Source organism: Lynx rufus, unplaced genomic scaffold (genome assembly GCF_022079265.1).
Source record: "Lynx rufus isolate CCGP_SWC_20201006 ecotype Redwood Valley unplaced genomic scaffold, mLynRuf1.p SCAF_3, whole genome shotgun sequence".
NCBI classification, from domain to species: Eukaryota; Metazoa; Chordata; class Mammalia; order Carnivora; family Felidae; genus Lynx; species Lynx rufus.
The window spans coordinates 143302678-143312822 of NW_025814845.1; positions in this window are offsets into that span (position 1 = coordinate 143302678).

Genomic DNA, 10145 nt, shown 5'->3' on the forward strand with positions numbered 1-10145 from the left:
GTACCTGTGTGGCTCAGTCGATTAAGCGTCCAACTTCAGCTCAGGTCATGATCTTGAGGTTCGTGAGTTTGAGCCCCACATCAGGCTCTGTGCTGACAGCTCAGAGCCTACAGCCTGCTAAGGATTCTGTGTCTCCCTCTCTCTCTGTCCTTCCCCTGCTTGCACTCTCTCTCTCTCTCAAAAATAAACATACATTTTAAAAAAAGAAAAACATAACGTTAAACACACACACATACACACATGCTGGAAATTTTACACTAAGTTATAAACAGAAAGGGTTTAAAAGGATGAAGGAAATTAACATTAACCGCGCACCTGCTATGTGTTGGTGCAGTGGAAATCTATGCTTTTTCTGCTCCGAATACCTTCCCATTTTTCTTTCAGTAACACTATCTCCCGTTCGCTATAGAGAATGTTGTTCCCACTTTCTTCGTGGTTCTGGTGAGGCTGCCAATGACTTAACCCAATCCCCCAGCCTTTGTAAAATCAGGTGACCTAATCTAGAACAATAAGAGTCTCTTTCCTGGGAATTTAAATCTTGACAAGAACTAAGACTGGTTGGAGATGATTCCACTCATGCATGAAAATAGCTGTACCCAGAAAACAGTCAACACTTCCTGCTGCAGAGATACCAAGAGTCTCCTAGTTCTGAAACTGGGTCGTTCATTTCTTCCTTGATTCTATGATTCTAATAGATCTGCTTTTCTGCCTTAAGTTTGGCAATGTTGGTTTCTATTGCTTGTAACCCAAGAACTCTGACATTGCCAGGCAGGGTGCTGGGTGCTTTCTGTGTGAATTTGTTTAATTTAATACTCACAATGTTCTTAAAAGGAAGGTATCATAATCCCATTCTATGCATAAGGAAAATGAAGCTCATCAAGGTTAAAGTAACTTGCTTACAGAAACACAGCCAGTAAATGGTGAAGGGTAACAAGGGGCTCAAGTCTTTGTCTTGGATGCCAGAGGCTATGCTGCTTCTACTTCACAAATAAACAGAGATATTAACAAGTATTCCTTGATTTCTACTTTCAGACATAATCTGCTTTAAATGATCTCTGCTAAATATCAGCAGATACAACAAGTGGAAGTTCTATATATTGTTTTACTGTATATGTGCACTTATTTCCCTATTTAAAATATCTCTTAATCGCATAAAATCCAGATGTTTTATTCTCTATTCTCTAATGTTCCAAATTCTTTTGCAGTCCATAATTAAGAACAAGTTAATTGCACATAATTTCATAATGGTGATAAGTATAATTATGACTCCAAGATCATGCTTAATAACCATGGTCTTAAGCAAAGCTAAAACACAAAGTCCATAAAGATGCCCTATACAGGGAAGGAAATCTACTGGATGTCACAGGAGAAACAAAGTGTAAGAAGTTAATTCTCAGGGAGCCTGGGTGGCTCAGTCGGTTAAGCATCTGACTTCAGCTCAGGTTGTGATTTCCTGATTCATGGGTTTGAGCCCTGCATTGGGTTCACACTGACAGTGCAGAGCCTGCTTGGGATTCTCTCTCTCTCTTCCTCTCTCTCTCTCTCTCTCTCTGCCCTTCCCCCACTTGTGCACTCGCTCTCTCTTGCTCTCTCTCTCAAAATAGATAAATAAACTTTCAAAAAAAAGAAGTGAAAATTCTCCACCAGATATGTACTTTCTAATTGGGAAAAACAAATTACAATGGTATGAAAAGTAAAATAGTAGACGGAAGTGGAACAAAGATGCGAAAGTTGTATGTGATTCACTGGGAGATGGATATTTTAAGAGAGGTGACTGTAATGTCCTACGAAGAACTTAGACATCCCTCAAATCTAGGGAAATAGGAAATGAGGAACAATATTCTTGCTTCTCTCCACAAGGAAAAATGTATGATGCCTAAAATAATAAAAGGTTTCTGTGATACATGGCTGACACATAGTATATCTTCATCCCAGGGGAGAATTTCCAGAAGTTGATTTTCCAGATTTATAGAACACAACTTCTGAGTGGTCACTGTAGCAACTGTGATATTTCCCTGTGTCTTCTGGCTGAACCAGTGACAAGTTACATCACTAATCCTGAGTTTATTAAGAAGCGTCATCATCTCATGTTAGAAACGTCTCTGGAGGATTTGGTGCCGTTCTCTCATGTTGATTATTTGAGATTTATGTCCTGAAAAGCCAAACTGCATTTCTAATCTGTCATCAAAGCAGATTATCAGAACCAGAAATGACAAAATTTAACACACAGTTTTTCATGCCTAAGACTAACAGCAAAGCTGCAATACATTTCACCACATTCAAAGTAAACATGATATATTAATAAGTAGTTTCTCCTCTCTCACCAAATAATTATAGGTTCCTTCTTACTAAAAACAAATTATTTTTATTTCCCCTAAGAAGACTATGATTAATTGTACAAAATTACACTTGTCTGTAATTGAATAGATTTCCTCCTTTCCTCTGGTTTAGTGGTATATGATATATTATTAAATAGCTTGGGAAAACCCAAAGAAGGAAATCTTCCTCTTCAGGACTAAAGCCGGCTTGTTAATGACTATGGTGGAACTATACGCAAGGGTCGACAAGTTTCATTCCTTCATTAATGTGACCTCTGGCAAACTGAGCAAATGGTGTTTTACACCTCAGTCTTAGCCTATTCATGCTGCTATAACAAAATACCACACACTGGGTATCTTATTAGGAAAAGAAATGTATTCCTTGCAATTCTGGAGGCTGGAAGTTTAAGACCAAAATGCCAGTAAGGTTGGATGAGGGTCTCTTTTTTTTTTTTTTAAACATTTATTTATTTTTGAGAGACAGGGGAGGGGCAAAGAGAGAGGGAAACACAGAATTGGAAGCAGGCTCCAGGCTCTGAACTGTCAGCACAGAGCCTGATGTGGGGCTCGAACCCACAGACCACGAGATCATTACCTGAGCCGAAGTTGGTTGTTCAACCGACTGGCCACTGAGGTCCCCTGGAGGAGGGCCCTCTTCTGGGGTCACAGCCACGGGCTTTTCACTGTGTCCTCACCTGGTGGAAGGGGCAAGGGAGCTCTGCGGGGTCTTTTTGTAAGAGCATTAATCCTATTCATGAGGGCTCCACCCTCATGATCTAAGCAGTTGCCAGAGGTCCCACTTCCTAATATCATCACATTGGGCTTTAGGATTTTAGGATATGAACGGGGGGGGGGGGGGAAGGGGTGGAACACAAACGTTCAGACCACAGCAAGCTCCAATTCTAATTTACTGGAAGCACCTTGCTATCACCCAAATCTCCCCTAAGAGGACACTAGTTTTAGAAATTTGCTTATAAAAGCACAAATGAGGGGCACCTGGGTGGCTCAGTTGGTTGGGCATCTGGCTCTTGATTTTGGCTCACGTCATGATCTCACAATTCATGAGATCGAGTCCCATGTCAGGCTCTGTGCTGACAGCACAGAGCCAGCTTAGGATTCTCTCTCATTCTCTCTGTGTCTCAAAATAAATAAACAAACCAAATACATACATACATACATACATAAAAGCACAAATGAAAGCCAAAACATTGTTATAATGTGGTGGGCTAGGACTTTGTAAAGATATATCCCTAAGGCAGGATTTCTGAACCTCAGCACTACTGACGTTTCAGGCTGGATAATTTGTTTTGTGAGGGGGGAGGGGTGCTGTCCTGTGCATTGTACAAAGTTTGGCAGCATCTACCCACTCGCTGCCAGTAACACACATCACTCCCGTTAAGACAAGCAATGATACCTCCAGAAATTGCCCCTGGTTGAGGACCGCTCCCCTAAATTCTAGCACTTCTTCTTGGCCCCAAAGGTAGAGGGCATTTATCTGATCCTGCTAGTTGTTCCCCAGTATCTATAATCCCGTTCTGGTAGTAGAAGCTCCTGCTAATCTTGTGGCAGTCTAGGATGCAGACCGCATTTCCCAGCATCTTGTAGCTAAGTGGGACAAAGATGCTAAAGTCAGGTTAATAGGATTCAAGACAAAATTATGGGGGTCACTTCCTGTCATGCCCATAAAAGGAAAGGGTTTCCCCCCTCCCCCCATTCTACTTTCCCCTTCTCACCGGTTAGGTGTGAACGCGATGGTGACAGCTAGCCATATTGGACACAGGGACTGAAGCCGCCTGTTGAGTATGGCAGAGCAACAACATAAAAGGCAACCAGATGATAGAGATGCCATATCAACTCTAGGCCCAGACAGAGAAATCACCTTCTGTCTTGTGTCAGCCACAGCTATACTGGAGTCTTTGTTATAGCAGCCGGCATTTGCATCTTGACTAATGTAAATCCCAAACACTTTTACATGTATCAAGTCAAGAAGGTAGCAGTTAAAATAGGAGGAGTTCTCTTTGACCCACTGGAGTTTAAGAAAGGTTCTAACTGGGTCTCCACCCTTGACTGAAAAATAGTCCTTTTTCATTCCAGCGTTGTTACCTGGGAAACAAACACTGAGCCGTGAGGGAGCACAAGTGTTAGTGATCCAGCCAGGTAGACCAGCTGAACTAACACATGTGATCAAAAGGAAGACAGTAAACATGGGTGGCCCTTTTTAGGCTTACACAGAGATTTCCATCTGATCAGGTGAGACTGACAGAGTCCCCTCCTCAGTTGTTCACTTGCATTATATGATTTGCCACAGAAAGAGCATGCTAAGATATACTTTTGTGTGCATGTCAAGAATGAAAAACACCTATCAGTGGAAAGGATCGTCAGTGTCCTAGTCACGTGCCTAGCCCATGGACAAACTCAAAAGCAATGGAGAGTGAAGGTCTGCAGGCCAAAGTGATTAAATGCATTCAGGAAGGGCTTCATGAAACACAAAGCACAAGGCAGGGAGGATATGAGGGTTCAGTTCCTCAGTGACAGCAAGAAAACCATGGCAGAGGCCTAGGGGAGGGCAGAGCCCTAGACACCATTGTGCCTCACAGGACCTGCTGGAGCACAGTAATCCTGAGTGGGAGAGGACTTTGCTTATAAGCACAAATGAGATACCCCTGTGGTAAAACCCAGACATACTTGAGGGTGGGCCATGCATCATCAGGTGAAGCTTTAAGCTGGCCAAAGTCGACCATTAATGTGTACTGTCCTATGTCAGACAATGGTAAATGCCTGACCCACTGAGATTTTCAGAACTCACTTCCTTTAACATTCCAGCCATGAGAAACTCAGGACAGTGTTCAGGACCAAAACAGGAAATTGTACCGACATTCTTGGGAAAACATTTTCCTTCCTGGTACAAACACTATCCTATCTGCTTCTCTCTTCTTCCCAGATGAATTTGGTATTGATTCCTGAAGCAGTAGCTGCCATTGTCTTTGAGCCTCTGCAACAGCTGGGTTCTGGACTTCTTGTTAAGGAAGGAAAATAGCCCCATGTGCTTAACTGACTGTAACTGGGTTTTCCTCACTTGCAGCCATTGCTAACTGACACATGGCTATGGGCTAATAAGGTCTGGGGAATTTATATTACAACAAATGTTGCTGTCAACCCTCCTGAAAAAGTGGTCTTAGGCTTATATACAAGCTAAGTACCTCCATGCATTTGGCTCAGTGTCTACATGGCCTTTGTGTGACTTCTTGCAATATTTTGATATTCATTTACCTATCTAAAAAGACTGGTGCTGGTAAGGATGCAGAAAAAAGTGGATTCCTCCTATACTGCTGGTAGAAATATAAAATGGTATAACCACTTTGGAAAACTGTTCGACAGTTTCTTATAAACTAAATGTACACTTTCCATATAACACGGCAATTATATACTCTTGGGCATTTATCCCAGGGAAATGAAAACTTGTGTTCAAACATGCATACATAAAAACCTGTACAGTTGATCGTTGAACAACAGAGATTTGAACTGCACAGGTCCACTTACATAGGAATTTTTTACAGTATAGTACTGTAAATGTATTTCCTCTTCCTTATGATTTTCTTAATAACATTTTTTTTGCTAGCTCACTTTATTGTAAGAATGCAGTGTATAATACATATAATATACAAAATATGTAGTAATTGACTATGTTATCAGTAAGGCTTCCAGTCAACAGTAGGCTATCGGTAGTTAAGTTTGGGGGAGTCATATGTTATATGTGGATTTTCTACTGTGTGAGGGGGGTCAGTGTCCCTACCCCGCCATGCTGTTCGAGGGTCAATTGTACAGGAATGTTCATAGCAGCTTTGAAATTACAAAAACCTGGACACAACCACTGTCTTTCAAAGAATGCATTGTTGAGCAGGCTCTGGAACATCTGCAGAATGGAATACTACTCAGCAATAAAAAGGAATGGACTGTTAATACACACAACAACTTTAGTGAAGAAAGTCCATCTCCAAAGGTTATATACTGTGTGATTGCCATTCTCTAACAGCCTGGGAATGACAAAAGTACAGAGATGGAGAACAGATTACTGGTTGCCAGGGGTTGGGGATAGGAGACAGAGGGAGGGAGGATGTGAATCTAAAGGGGCAGAACAAGAGAGGTTCCTTTGTGGTGAGGGAACAAACAGCTCTCTGTACCTTAATTGTGGGGGCTGTTACACAGACTCATATCTGAGATCAGACCACATAGAACTATAAGCACACACACACACACACACACACACACACACATGTGCACACACAAGAATGCATGTAGAAACTGGTGAAAACTGAATAGGTCTCTAGTCCACTTAATAGTTTGCTGGTTTTGATTGTGTACTGCAGTCACATAAGATGTCACCATCAGGGGAAGATGGGTAAAGAATATATGGAACTCTAGGAATTGATTTCACTATTTTTTGTGAGTCTATAATTATTTCAAAATAAAAAGCCTTTAAAAAAATTAGCCAATCTTAATAATGGAAGAAAGAAAGAAAGAAAGAAAGAAAGAAAGAAAGAAAGAGAAAACTGGCTACCCAGAGTATCTTTTCTGAATGGAATCTATAATCATTTTCTTTAAAATTTCTCATATAGTTTTAAGTGTGAGAGATGTTTTGCCTTATTAAAGTGAATGGGACATAACTATAGAAAGAAAAAGTTGGGGATAAAGAGGAAGAAAGCAGGGAACAATACATAGCCTATAAACTTAGAGACGAGGGGCGCCTGGATGGCTGAGTCAGTTAAGCGTCCAACTTTTGATTTCAGTTCAGGTCATGATCTCACGGTACATAAGTTCAAGCCCCACGTAGGGCTCCGTGCTGACAGTGTGGAGCCTGCTTAGGATTCTCTCCCTATTCCTCTCTGTCCCTCCTCCGTGCACTCTCTCTCTTACTCTCTCAAAAATAAATAAACATTAAAATAAATAAATAAATAAACAAGCAAACAAACTTAGAGATAAATGGGAATAAAACAATGAAAATATTATCAACTTTTTAGTTAAAATATTGAACTTAAGAGTCCTGTTCAAGCATGAACTATAGGTCAAAAATATAAATGCAGTGCAGATGTGAATGTTTAAGCCAATGACATTTTTTTTTTCAGAACCTTTTGATCCAGTTCCCTTTATGGGCCAAAGAAAGAATCACCGTTACCCACCACACAAACTAATCATTTTCCACCTCTCTTGGGGAAAAAAAAAAAAGATGAAATTAACCAATTGTGACAATTAAACAATTTACACAAAAGTTGTATGCACTTTTCTCAGAAAGATAAATTGCACACGTTCACAACAAGTAAAACAAGAGATGCTTGGCAAGTTCTTACACCATCTCTCTTGGAGGGGAAAACAGAAGGCACCCATTGTGCCCCTCCCCCACCCCCTCGGTTGCCTCAGAGGAGGTAGTGAGTTGTGATTGAATGTACCAGTTATCCTTGAATGTTAGCATTACCCTTATTTCTATCTAGAGGCAGTGATAAAGGTGTCGGAAAGTTTTTCCTTTTTGAAATAGCCATCTGGTTATTCACAGAAGTAGCTATAGGTTCAGGACAAAAAAATCTCAAGATCAAGTAAAAGGGGGAGTCAAGATTGCAAAAAATTATTCGCCCCAGCAGTTGAGACAGGTGTGGGGATTAAGTGAATGTTGTGTAGCATAATCTTGGGTAGAAGACCGAGGAACCAGCACAGAAACTGGATTTCAGTCGCCAGGTGTTCAGAAGCTTGAGACACCTTGCTTATTAAAAGGAACTGAACTTAGCCCTTCGGGGAAGGGGTTTATCCCTGATTTTGTCAAAGCCCCCATATATATTCGTGAAACTTCACTTTTTTTTTTTCAGTTTTACCTGTGACCTCTTGCAGTGTGCAAACATGTATAGACTTGAAATATATCCTTGAGGCAAATTACATACATTGAAAAATCACGTATATCTTCTCCCTGGACACAGTCCAGCAAAGACAGACACACATTAAAATTGTGACAAATATTGGCTGCAGAATGAACACCCGAGTAAATGAAATTTAACACAAGCTTCTAATTTCCACTCTCATTTAAAAATACCAACTGGGGATTGCTATATCATCAACTTAAATTTCAGTGGTAATTTTCAGAAAAATTAAGAAATAAAATGCCAGAAGAAATGAAATGCTAGAAGAACCAGCATAGTTATTTGAAATTATCTATTAGGATGAAACCTATTGGGGAAAACAGAGAGCCATTTGAAGGTTTATTTATTTGGCATCACATCCGTAGAAGAACCACGTTTTAAAAAAGCAAAAGGCTGAGCTACAGCCCCAATTTGGGACTCAAGATATTCAACTGTTATGAGAGACTGGAGCAAGGGAAGACTATAATTGTGACCATAATTCATATTGTACAAACTAGTCAATTCCTTTATCTTTAGCAGTGGCCGCAGAAAATGTCAAAGCACAAATTTTTTTTTCCTCTTCCCATTCTTTCATATTTTGCTGTATTACTCACGTCCTGTAGTAACTCCTGGCTGACTTGAAAGGCTCCCTGGGACATCAATTCCCAGGACTCAATTTTCTCTATCAGATTGTTGCAAATAAATCTCATTTTATATCTCAGCTCATAACCGCAGTGAAAATGCTTTACCGTGCCTCTGCTTTCTATTGCTGTGTTTAATGCTACAGCTGAGGGCTTGATCGTCTCTCCATGAGACACAGAGGATGGGAATGTTATTTCCCTTCCCCCACCCTTCAGCTCCCAGTAACAATTGAGCATTAAGGTAGTAAATCACCGTCATAATTGTCTGGATATATCCAGTCGACTGGCTTAATGAGACGGGAAGTAGGTTGCTGGGGAAGAGGAATGTCATTTTAACAAGACAACTTGCATCAAACTGTAATTTATCCTTCACAACACATTTAATTTCTCTGGAAAGTTATCAGAAGCAAAATCGCCATCTTGAAGATGCCAAACCCTGCTTAACCCTTCTAAGTTACTTTATTAAATCAACAGAAGTATATAAAACATTCTTTAAATATTTGAAAAGATATGCTAGCAAAATGCTATCTACCTCATTTCTGGTGGCTCTGAAGCATGTGGGATTTAAAGTATCCTATTTAAAAAGACAGTAGTTCAACACAGTGGTCCCCCCCTTATCTGTGGGGGATATGTTCCAAGACTCCCAGTGGATGCCTGAACCTGCAGATATTACCTGAACCCTATTTATACTATGTTTTTTCCTATACATACCTAGAATAAAGTTTAATTTATAAAGTATGCACAGTAAGAGATTAACAGAGGTTAATATAAATAGAACAACTATAACAATATACTGTAATAAAAATTAACTGAATGTGGTCCCTCTCGCTCTAAAAATATCTTATTGTATTGCACTCACCCGTCTTGTGATGTTGTGAGATGATAAAATGTCTACCTTTTGGAGAAAGTGAGGTGAATGACAGAGGCACTATGGAGCGTTAGGCTACTACTACTGACTTTCAGAAGGAGGATCATCTGCTTTCGACTGTGGTTGACTACAGGTAAGGAGGACTACCTTTTCTGTATTTTTCATTCTGCAAGACTTGGCCCATTTCAAACTTGCATTTCCACCTTGTCCTGACGAAGAAACTGACTAGACCTGAGCTTTCTGTTAACCACTTCCAAGCCTCATTAACTCTCTCAAGATCATGATGGTCCAGCATCCCAGAGTCCACGTGGGGCTGTGTTCAGATTCCGAAACAAAAGTAAAGGCTTCTCAGGGGTTGGTCAGGGCAGCATTTTCTGCAGGCACATGGGGGTGGGGAAATCGGATTCACCCAAGAAGGGAAGCACAGAAAGAGTCA